Source organism: Populus euphratica, unplaced genomic scaffold (assembly GCF_000495115.2).
Source record: "Populus euphratica unplaced genomic scaffold, PopEup_1.0 scaffold409.1, whole genome shotgun sequence".
Lineage (NCBI taxonomy): Eukaryota > Viridiplantae > Streptophyta > Magnoliopsida > Malpighiales > Salicaceae > Populus > Populus euphratica.
Window position 1 is genome coordinate 75,859 of NW_011500299.1, and position 674 is coordinate 76,532.

The following is a 674-nucleotide window of genomic DNA, read 5'->3' on the forward strand; positions in this document are numbered from 1 at the left end:
TTTTTATTAAAGTTTTATTAATTTTTAATTTCATCATTCAATCAAAGTTTATGATCTACCTAAGTGTTTTTTTTTTCTAATTCTGCCCTCTAAGAACTTGATTTAAAGCTAGTTTAGCTAATAATGTTTAGAAAAGACAAAAAAAAAAAATTTGATTAAAGTGGCACCAGATTCTCTCTGTCTAAGTTTTTTTTTTTAATTCTTCCCTTTAAGGACCTAACTTAAAATTAATTTAGCTAAAATTGTTAAAAAAAAAAGAGGGAAAATTAAAAAACAATAGATTAAAGTGAAGCATGAGGAGAAGATGGGTGGTGTTTTTAAAATTTTTATGAAATCTTTAAATTAATCCTTATTCTTAATGAATTATAATAATTGGAACCCTATAATTTTTTAGTTTTTTTATTTTTATTAGTTTCTAGATTAAAAACGAGAGAGAAAGTTGCTAGATTTTAGTGATAGAGAGAAAATCATCATTTACACATATTCTAGCCATCAAAACAATAGATCTTGGTACTAAATAGTTCTATTTTATGAAAAAAATTCATCTTGAGAGTTTTTTTTACCTTGAAATTACCTAAGAAATAAATCTGAGTTTGAATTTTTTTTATTTCGAGTTGATTTTAGGTTTTGAGATGATTTTTTTGGTTTTTTTTTAAGTGACCTTGGTTTATCAA